Genomic DNA, 10,600 nt, shown 5'->3' with positions numbered 1-10,600 from the left:
GCAACTCGTACTCGTTCATTGCTTTCTCGTCTCATTCACTGCATTTTGCGAAGATTTTAATCGCCGTTCCAGCCATAGCTTATGCTCGTAACTCTTGTGTTGTTGTTGGTGTTGCCTCATTTGTGTTGTTTAATCTTCTTCGTTTTCTTTGTCGTCTTTTTCTTTGCTTAATGGTCCGTCTGTTGCTACCTTTGTTGATGTTAGCTTTAATGCTGTTGCTTTTATTGTTGTTGCCTTTGGAGATCAACGATTTTCTGCGCTTTAAAAAATGAGCTCACATTAGTCTTTTTCGAAACTTCGTATTTGCATTGCTTTTCATGAATGAATATTGTCTGTCTCCTTGTTGTTATTATTGGGGATTTGATTCATTGACTGCAGTGCTTTGGTGATTTAAGATTTCTTCAAGTTAAATTATGCTGCGAAGATTTTCTGATGGAAATGTTGACTAGTAGCAAAGGAAATTTAACATATTCAGTATATATGTATATATATCTATTAAATTTATTATTTGATCAAAGAGTTTCAAGAGATTTATCGGAGGGATCAGCGCATGAAAGTTTATTGATTTTCAATGCATGTATGTGATACCTGAAGCTTCTCTGCAATCTCACGTGTTGTACTGTGACGATCCGAATCGATTATTGCTTTGATTAGGTCGTCATCAACTTCAACTGGACGACCAGAGCGTTTTTCATCTTTGAGTGAAAAATTACCAGAACGAAATTTGGCAAACCAATTTTGACACTGCCGTTCTTTTATGGCTTCGTCGCCATAAACAGCACATCACTTTTTGTGAGCTTGCGATGCGTTTTTCTCTTTGCGAAAATAAAAAAGCAAAATATGACGAAAATGTTCCTTTTGATCTTCCATTTTTCAACGGACGCCAAACGAAAACTACGCAACCGATAAAAATTTTTTTTTTTTTGCTGATTGACAGCTGAGCCATCTATGAGTGAAATCCGCAATTACTTAGTTGCCAAAATAACTTACAGGCGATCTGAGGTTAGAAAGGCGAAGGAGAGGGGCGTGGTTGAATTTTTACGGTTTGAAAACGGTTTATCTCGATTTCCGTCAAAACTACCTATAGTCCTATAAAAAAAGTTGTATGTCTATGTTGTAGTTAGTGAAAAGACCTTTAATTTTTGTTGTTAAACTTTTTGCACATAACCTCAAAATATATTTGAAAAATTCAAATAAAGTTTTTGGGTTTTTATTTTTATCCTGTACAAATAAAAATTCTTTCACGAAATTTGTTGTAAACTTACTTTCTTATGTTCTAAACTTACTGTCTTTTTTTGAATTTAAAATTTTTATTTTTTCTTCTCTATTTTGTTTTAATATCGAAAAAAACCCTAATTTTGAAACAAAAATTCTAAAGTCAAAATATCAGATTTTTTCAAAAAGTCAGGAGGCAGTGTTAATAAGAAAGACTATGTCTCAAGCAAATGTTCATTTAATACTTTGTAATTGTATTCATAAATTATTTCTGCAACGAAAGGTTCTAGAGGTTCACAAATGCCAGAAAGATTCTGGAATACCCACATCAAGCTAACATATAATTATCTAAGGACAGTTTTCAATTTTACAAACTCTAGACTGGACATACACCTTAGTAGTCAAACAGTACTGGCATAATCTTTATCATTGTCGAGTTGCCATTGTCGAATGTAATATTTTACTTAGTTAGGGGAATTTTAAGAATAGACAATAGATAGTACTCATAAAATTCCTTTCCCTAGTTTTAGATATCTCGACCTCTCTAGCATCATTTGAAAAAGCAATGGATTTACTTCTATCAAGAGCATTTTGTAGCCATATATTCTTTAATCATAGATGGTAACTTAGTGGGCTTGGCAGATGCGTTAGGTTAGATTAAAATGTCCATTATGTGACAAAAGCAAAAGAGGATCAGATTTGGATAACTGAGAACGCCGGTTCATTGTGATACCCTAAGAGTAGGCCAAAAGGATCTCGCAGTAGCACCGAAGATAGTTGTTGAGTACCGTTTTCTACGCTCACGCAAAGTCCATCGGTCCTACGATAGAACCCAAAAGAACAACAGATACCCAGCTCGTACTTACATCGATGTAATCGGAAAACCCTTGCTCTCTCTTGGCAGAAAGGGCTTATTCGGAACTGCTTTCTTTAGACGAGAGAAATCTTCAAGGAATTTTTCTAGACTAGACTAGATGGGACATCGATAGGAAAATCGAATAACTGTAACCTGGCAAAGTTCCCCTAACCACGGATCCATAAAAGAAACGACACGACAATTGAACCTGGTCTCTAATTTATTTCTTTCAGCATCAAACAAAATTACCTGATTTTAGGACCGAACTGTTACTAACTTCCGGTTTTTAATCGATTTTAGAACATAAAATTAATATAAGATTTACACAAAGTGAATATTATTGATTATCTCGATGATGAAAGCCATCGCAGCATCATATAAGCATTTCATTGGTAGTGGGTTCAAAATCTGACGTTTTCTTTGACGATCTAGGTCAAAATACAGGTTGGTTGATAAGTTTGCTGCGCTCGAAATGAAAAAAATACTGTTTTTGGTACGAAATATATAATATTTTTTTATTCAATATAATCTCCCTTAACTTACACATACTTATTTCAATGATACTCCAATAGTTTTATGTCATCCCTATAATGTCTTTCCGGAAGCTCTGTAAAATATCCGTCTACGGCTGTAATAGCTTCTTCATTTGACGAAAAACGCTTTCCACGAAGGATTTACTTTACGCCCAAAACTCAACGGTGCGTTTTGAAGGTGAGGACTTCTTATACACTTCTAACAATTGTTCATAAATTTCCTTTGCTTTTAAACCTTTTAAAACAAAGAATCTAAACACTGCGCAAGATTACATTTTTTTCATATTACAAAAATACTCTGACACGTCAACTTCAAATGGCTTGTAAACAAAGAATTAATTGACAGAATGACTTATAACTTTGCATGTGTTCTCACGACAGTTGCACTAACTTGAGAAAAAAAAAATACTTAGGGCCATGCCGTTCAGTGATCTTGGCGAGTTTTGAAAGCTTTCATTTATGTATAGTTGATTATGTAAGAATTTTCAGTGATAAAGTGAGTTATGGGAGATGTTTTATAAGCAACTGTTAATTATTGACCATAAAATAGGGGATCAGTTGTTCTCTCTTGTCAGGAAAAATCAGATTTTAGTTACCAAACATTACTAAGTAAATTAAATTCCACAAAAAACATCGAATTGCACAAAACAAAAAAAAAAACTGTGTAATCTGAACTAAACAAAGGAACATATTTAAAAAATTATACATAAGCGCGCCAAACACATGTCAAAATATCTAAAATTTCAATTTCCGGTGCTGCCACGTGAAGTCTTTTCGCGCGCATTCGCGCAAATCTGCGTAAATCTGAATGCATTAGTGGAATGAAAGGGAATTAAATTATATTACCATTTTGCATTTCGACTTAATTAACGAAAAGAACATGCGCATTTATTTTTTTAATAAACAACAACATACAAGATTAATACTGCTTTGACTAAAGTAGGTAAGAAATGGAAGGCGAAGTGGAGTGCAAATGCAAGTAGCGCTTTTGAATGAGAAATGGAAGCAAAGTAAGAAAAAATAAGGCACAAGCACATTAAAAAACAAACAACCGTATTGGTTAGAAAAAATAAAAACGAAATGAATTCGAAATGAAAATGAAATGAAAGGCGAAGGCAAAGAGGAAGAAGGCATCAGCGCAGAGTCAGGTAGGGAAGGCAGAGTCAGAGGTTCCGGTCAAGATGAATTGCAATGAAAGGATTTCGCTTTTGATAGGCCAACGGCAGGTTGAAGGCTGAATCTTTTACAACAACAACAAAACCTCAAAATACAGAAACACACTGCAAGTGCATAAGGTAAATGGTAGAACAACAACAATAGCAACACAAAGCATTTTGGTCAAGCAAACGAAATGCACAAAACCCAACTGACAACCAGCCGAAAATGGACGGACAGACAGACAAGCAGAAATACAAAGAAGTAAACAAAAATATGAAGAAAAAACTGCAATGAGGCAATAAAGCGCTTAAAAGAATGAATGGGCAGTAGAAATGTGAATGTGGCAGTAACGAGTATAAACGCATTTAACGCTCGTTGAGAAGATGCTGCATGCATATTCATATATGACACCATCAAGTGGTTGTTGTTATTGTACATATGTGCCGATTTTGTATTTGCATTTATTAAAAATTAATCAAAACATTTTTTTGTGATTTGTGATTTCCTGCTGTGTCTGGCGATTTGTTGCGCTTAGCTGTTGATGCCACTAATGTTATTGTTGTTGTGCAACCATTCAAGTATTAAAATCTTCCTTCTTCGCTCAAATAATTTTGAGTTGGCGGCACAGCATGTTGCAACATTTGTTTTAGCACACACACACACACACACATACATTGCATAACCACTTGCGGCACTAAGTATGCGTGCGTGTGAATGTGTGCAACAATGTGTAGAAACAGAAATTAACGCGTTCTATTTTGCGAATGTCTGAGAAATTGAGTGGAAGTTGCGAAGATTTGCTGCGAAAAGGGTGCTTGGCTATCAACACCGACAGCGCGTCAATGTTGCAACGTCTAAGAAAGCGGTTTCTGAGCTTTGCTGGTGAGTTAGTTAAATTATTAATATTTTTTGAACATGAGAACGATTTCTTTAATTTTGCCAGCGACAATGGATAAACTTTAAAATAAAGCAAGAAAAAAGTTGCCGAATCGCACCGAAGTTATATAGCCTGCACAAGTGCATTTCTTATACCAACTACAAGTATACGAATAACTAAATCAGAAAACGTAAATGATTTCTTTGCAACGGAAAACGTTTTGGGAGTTCTTTCTAGCCGTTTTATTTGATATAAATAACGTTTAAGTCGAATTAAGATTACTTAATAGGGAAAAATTATATTTTATGAAGATATTATATATTTGGACAATTATTTATATATTTCGTCAAATAAAAAAGTTTTGTATACAAGGATTGTATTCATTTTAATCGTTCAGTTCGTTTGGCAGCTATATGTTATAGTGGTTCAATATCGGCGGTTCCGACAAAAGAGCAGCTTTTGAATAAAAGTTTGAACTAAATTTTTTTTTTTGTAATCGTATATATAGCGGATAGAAAATTAAAAAGTAAAAATTTTAATCTCAAGCATATAACTCAAAATTAAAATGCGTAAGGAACGGCGAAGTTCGGATGTAACCGAACATTTCATACTCTTGCAATTTGCAAGGGTCAAAGCATTATTTAATATTAATTTGTAATCCAAAATTTTGTATTTAAGAAATTCGCAACCCTGGTTGGAGCTCATTATTTCAACGCCTGTTTTCCTTTAGGAAACATCTGTGCAAATTAAAGATTTAGCTGCTTTAAAAGAGGGCACCAGCATCTTTATTTATATCTTTTATTTTTATATATCGAGGGAGACAATTGACCTCTTGTTTTTAACTATTTCGGAGTTATTTTGCTTCCAACAAGCTGATTTGGCAAAGTGTAATGTAATAATATTAAAAGTTGTTTGGAAGAGAGGTTGATTTTAAGCAAAGGCAGAATGTATGCCTGACCACACCTGTATCTCTTTTTAGAACTTAAGGCAACTAATTTACTATCAAGGACTGTGCGACATACATGTGAATCAATGCAATATATACAGAGATACAGACATATCGCTTTTTACACTCCATATCTATTTTATCATATTATTATTCTAATGAACTGAATTACTTGAAATTTGGGCAGGAAGAAAAACATGTGTTTGTTTTCAAAAAATTCGGTAAAATGAGACACAAAAAATCTTTATTTGTTTTTAAACAGTCCCTATTTTGTGTTTATAATCTTCCTACCAAAATGATGTATTTGTACTGAATGAAAATAACCAGAAGAGTGAAATTCGTGGAAAGATGGACACGCTCTTTTTCTCCCTTTTCTTCGAAATTTTTTTTCCCGCCCATATTTTAAAATATCAGTTGCCTAGCTTAATTCATTGCAGAATTTTAACGCTTAAAGCATTTTGAGAAACTGTATCCACTTTCAAATTTCAAAATACCGTTTTTGCCTATTTATCGAATGAATACGAGTTTTTTAACTTAATGTAATCGGCTTCCAAGATTTTGAACGTGTTTGTCTTGAAAATTTTCTCCGTAACTGCTGCTCACACGACCTTCCTAAATATAGATGTCAGGTAATGATCGAAGGAATATGAAGTTTTTACAAAACCACCTTTTTTTGGAAAGCCGCCATTTTGTGAAAAACCAATATTTTAGACTAGTTCTTCGATCATTACCTGCAATCATCTACATATAGTAATAATACATTTTTTTGGTTTTTTGATTTGAGACAATTTTAAGCAGATAAATCTGCGTTACCGTCAGACGGCTTTTGGTGGCGGTTTTCCAAGAGATCGGTGATGACTATTAAAATACATTAAATGCTGCCAAATCATCACGAGCTAAGCAAAACAAAAAATATAATATTTAATAATTTTATTCTATTTAATATATTAAACTGATATGTAATTAATTTTGCTACACTCGCTTGCGAAAAAAAATATACATGTTTTTTTTTGAGTCCCTTTGAAAAGTCAAATATAATTACTTTCTCCGGTGAAGTCACATAAAGTGACCAAAACATGTGTACGCAAAGCTATTAAAAATATAATTCAATCACAGATAATCAAATTCCAAATATTTTTTGTTTTATTTTTAAAGCGCTAATATGCTACATGTCGGGATTTACTTTGTTAATTAAAGCTTTGAGCTTTTTTGCCGAGCTTTATTTGCTCTAAAAAAGCATGCAAAGAAATATATATATGTGTGTGTGCGTGTTTGTGAATAAGTGCAGGTAATTCGAAGAAAAAACGTAACAATTGTGATCCTATTAATTTTTAAAATCTACTACTAATCCGCTAGTAGAACACATGTTCCAATAAGTGAGTTTTATGTGTGTATGTTTTTTAAGTGGCGCCATGAAATTTATAATGCAAATTGCAGCTCTGTTTGACGTTTTACGCAATTACTTTTTACATGAGCGCTGTGTGGGTGTGTGTGTGCAATATTTTAAATTTTTTAACTTTTTTAAACTATTTTTATACCCTGAACAGGATATATTAATCCATTAGGTAACGTCTGAGTCCCTATAGAATATTTATATAAATGACCCACGTGACGAGCAGAGTCGAACTGACCGATTAAAAACAAGTTAAAGATTTTTTTTATACCTTTTTATACTGTAAGAAATGCAACTGTGAAGGGTATTATGACTTCAGTGTAGCCGAAGTTAACGTTTTTTATTTTTATAATTTTTTATATCCATTTTATGATTTATTTTTGCAAACCCACGCAGTAAAAATCACAATTTCACAAAGCGAATACAAACGTCATTTTTTTTTAAAGAAAATATTTGTATGTGTAATACATTTTATTGCGTATTTGTGTGGTTTTATGTGCATGTATTAATTTTTTCTTGTCTATACATATGAGTGTGTGTGTGTTTGAATTTTTTATGCGTTTTTTTATGGGTTCTGTTTTCAAGGTGCCTTTTGCTTAACTGCAATTGACACGTTATTGACATCATTGACATCGAAGGCGGGCCAAAACACGCACACACAAAAAAACACACACATGGGTGAAAATTGACGCAAAGCAGCGCTTCCTGTGGGAAGCAATACGTTTCCGGTACGCGCTGCGCAGAGAAAACTAAGGGTGTGGGGGTGAGTGTTATGGGAAAAATTGACAGTACGCCATTATATGTGGTTGTGTTAGTGTGTCAAAGTACCTATATATAAACATATGTATGTATGTGGTTTGGTGTGTTTGCTGCCTTTGCCACTCGCATCGCTGCGCCGCAAACAAATTCAAATATGTTGATTACAAAATATTTATTTTAATCTTTTTTTTTGTGCATAATTCAGTGCGCACAGTTTGTACAAAAAATAAACAGCCAAAGTAAAGCAAATAGAAATAACACGCACACATAGTATGATAATAGAGCATATGCGCACATCGTGGTATTTGCATTTTTATTGAAAATTAAAATAATTTTCACCGCAGACATCAATTTAATAAAATATTTAAATTTTAATATAAAATAATAGAAAATAATATTGGAAAGCATTTGTGTAAAACAACAACACACATGCACGCACATACACACACACACATCTAGGCACACAAATAAAAATATGCACACATTGTTGCTACCGTCATTATGTTGTTCTTGTTGTTTTTGTTTGTGTTAGTTGCTGCCGCCAATCACAAACGTTTGCGTCAATTTTCTAAATATACTAAATGACATTGTCAGCCGGCTTTTGGCGCCACTTCCGCGCTGTAGCCATTCAAATTCCATTCGAATATTTTCACTTTGCCCCTCGAGCGGCGAAAAAATAATGCAAATTGTCAGCAACAACAATTGTTGAGGTAAAGAGTCATCAGTAAAGTGTTGTCAATGATGTGGCAGAGAATAGAAATTATTGAAAAAGCAATAATAATAAAAAAAAAACAACACTACAACAATACAACAATGCAACAGTAGCCACTAAAAATACATAAATAAGTAAATATTTTGTAACAAATTTTGTAATAAACTAAAATTGAAATGAAACGAAACAACACAATTTCGAAGTTAATTATTAAAATTCCACAATGCACAATAAGTGACAGCCACAAATCCATGTGGAAATATGAAAAAAACAAAACCCAGCAGTAAAGTGAGCGGTTACTAGTGCCTAATGCTTATTAGTTTAATCACTTTTTATGAAAATAATGTGGGAAAATGAAGAAAAATAGTTGAAATTATTTTGTTACTTAAACCCAAATTAAATAGCGGTTACCGCAAACGCATTTTTAACCTAAAACGTCACAATTCTTAAGTATTTTAGATGCGTATTCTTTATGTTCTGACAAAGAGGGAGCTAAAAATTCCCCTTAATGCCCCCTTAGGTATGAATCTAGTTTGACGGCCTTAACAAGGGCGATTTTTAGGAATTAAAAAAATAAATTATCAATTATTTTAAAAGTTAAAAGGTTTATTTATAGATATTTTAAGAATACATTTTTGAAAAAATAATTAAATATTTTTTGATTTACATGGGATCACCGTTAACGCTAAAAAGTTCCTCCAAAGCTGCAACGATTCGGTCTCTCTCCGTAGATGAAGCATAAAAACAATTATCTACCAGAAGGGCGAAAAAACAATTTTTTTAGCCATAATTTAATAACAATTTTTGTCGGTTTTGGCCTGCCAAAAGTCGATTTTTGATGAAAACAACAGAAAACTGATGCATCAAATTATGAAGAACTATATACAGAACAGCAGAAATAAACTGATACTGATTGAATCATTTGTCTCCGAGTAAAAATGAAAGCAAATTTTACACATGTCGTTTTGAGAAAAACGCTTTTAAAGATAAACTGACAGATCCTGATTGAACTGAGCGGCTACACTTTAAAAGTAGTAATACTATTTTCTTTAGGGAAAGTATCAGTAAGAGTTATAGAAAGTCCCTTTCCCGTAATCTTATTTAACATATTCTCATTAGTAAATGACGACAGTAAAAATTATAGAAAAATCGAAAATTTCAGAATGTAAGCCCAGCCCAGCCTCAACTAAACAACAATTAACTAAATCAGTGGAAAGGAAATTTGAATATTGAAAACTGTAAAGAAAATCGTTAAACAAGAGCATCTATTGAACTCTACAGAGAACTCAGAAGGTTCAATTTCAAGTTGATCCGATAATTACTTTTGGAGTTATTTGACAAATAACAAAGCGCGCACGGGAACTTCAAAGCAGGTAGGTGAAACTTTAAATGCGTTTTTCTCAAAACTATTTTTTTTGAACTGGTGACAACTGTAACTCGAAAACCTAGATCTAGAAAAAAATTTCCTGAGGCATTCATCCGATTTATTTTAGACGAATCTCCAAGGACTTATGATTGTCACCGCAAGGACCATTTTTTGGAACTGGGTCAACACAGACAACTATAACTTTGGAAATTAATTGTTTTTTTTTTGAAATTTTCGTGACTTAAGTCAAAACATTGTACAATAATGCCATATTACTACTTTTGTAAAATAATATAATTTAATAGCAAATAAAAATTGCTGAAAATTCTCATTTTTTCGTACCTCTGACTAATCAATCAATATGATCATATAACAGCTTCTAAACTAGTCACAAAATGAATAGCAACACAACTAGGTCTTCCATAAGGTAACCGAAAATTCTCAAGATAGGGTAAACAACATTCATTTGAATTAGAAAAATCATTTGTTCTCAGAAATGTCAATTACTGCATTTCGATTTTTTTTCCTCTTTATCTCTAACGAAATTGCTGCGGTGAAAATTTGTGTACAATGTTTTCCAATTTTTTTTTCATCATTCTCAAACATTTTTGTAGCGTTGTCATTCGCGTTTGTTCTGACGTCGCCCCAACCACTACCGCTGCAAGTCACTGACATGTCGCTTGGTTCGATTGACATTCCGCGCGGCATGTTAATTTTTGTCACCGCCTATTACTTTTTCCATCCAATTTTGTCTTGTTCTTTCGCTTCAAAGTAAAAATTGTGAT

Source organism: Bactrocera oleae, chromosome 5 (genome assembly GCF_042242935.1).
Source record: "Bactrocera oleae isolate idBacOlea1 chromosome 5, idBacOlea1, whole genome shotgun sequence".
NCBI classification, from domain to species: domain Eukaryota; kingdom Metazoa; phylum Arthropoda; class Insecta; order Diptera; family Tephritidae; genus Bactrocera; species Bactrocera oleae.
Note: the sequence above shows the minus strand (reverse complement) of the source record.